Here is a 1,417-nt window from a genome sequence, read left to right as displayed (position 1 = left end):
TTTAGGGCTTATTTTATTATTAAAGCAGCACTTCACTCTTATTTCTAAGTTCTGTGCCATTTAAGGATAAGATAAATAATCCCATGGTAATAAAATTTCCCCAAATATTAACAGATTAAATAAAAGGTTTATTTTCACTTGTACCCTATGTCCACTGGAAGTGTCTTCAAAAGGCTCTGCTCACTATGGTCACTCAGGGACACCATAGACAGTCTCTATCACAACACCCCTCTCCATAATCATAGCTTCAGAGGGAAGAGGGGGCTCCTCTTAACGCTGAAACTATTTGGTAAGCAACACAATAGAAGCTCTATAGCTCTGAGTTCAGGTGCAGAGAACAGATCCCACTGTATCTAATTTAAGGAGGAAGAGACAGATTCAAGGATGCAATGGCTTCTGGATAGTTGGGAGTTATAAATAAATAGACTCTAGGTTGAGCTTTCAGAAAAACTCTCCGAAAGTCACACCCCAGAACCAAGTCAACAAAAGGAGCTCTGCCTCTACTGCAATCAGGAATCCACCAGTGTCAGCACTCCATGAGAATAAAAACAGTCTCAATCAGGAGGTCACTATTGCTGCCAGTTCCAGGCCACACCACTTCTGCTACTGTCTGTCTGCAGAGTGGATGCAGGGAGTCCTGCCTCTCAAAAACCCACAAAGCTGGTGCCTCAGATCTCTGCTGATATTGTTGTAGGAAAATGGAAAACACCAGACCCAGTAGAGATAGCTAAATGTGGTCTCCTCCCATCACATTTTGGCTCAGCAGATACAGTGTCGGCCCATGGACTGAAGGGTCCCGTGTTCGATTACAGTCAAGGGCATATACCTCAATTGCAGGCTCGTTTCCTAGCCCTGGTCAGGGCTCCTGTGGGAGGCAACCAATCAAAGTGTCTCTCTCACATCGATGTTTCTCTCTCTGTGCCTCTCCCCCTCCCTTCCACTCTCTCTAAAAATCAATGGAAAAATATCCTTGGGTGAGGATTAACAAAAAATAAAAATAAATAAATGTGGCCTCCTCCTAATCTTTACTTTCCAAATCTCATGCTAGTGCATACAACTGGCCAAATCCAAATCATGCCCAGAACCCTAGTTACAGTGGGCTCCAGCATCTGCAGTACAGAGAGAAACACTACAGCAAAGATGGAGTTGAACAAAAAACCAACATGTTCCTCTCTTTCTATGCAGTAATAGGTCACATATAAGGCAGTGCATTCTATAGCAACTGTAATACTTGTATATAATATTTTTTCCCTGCTTATTTTAATTTTAAGAGGCTTACACTAAATGTTCCTAATCAAGTCCTTAGGTATTCAGGAAAAGTTAAAATTTTCCTGTGTTCTCTTTTATAATTCACTAGAGGCCCGGTGCACAAAAATTTGTGCACTGGGGGGGGGGGCCCCCCCGCCCGGCCTCGGCC

The sequence above is a fragment of the Myotis brandtii genome, unplaced genomic scaffold (assembly GCF_000412655.1).
Source record: "Myotis brandtii unplaced genomic scaffold, ASM41265v1 scaffold151, whole genome shotgun sequence".
NCBI classification, from domain to species: domain Eukaryota; kingdom Metazoa; phylum Chordata; class Mammalia; order Chiroptera; family Vespertilionidae; genus Myotis; species Myotis brandtii.
Note: the sequence above shows the minus strand (reverse complement) of the source record.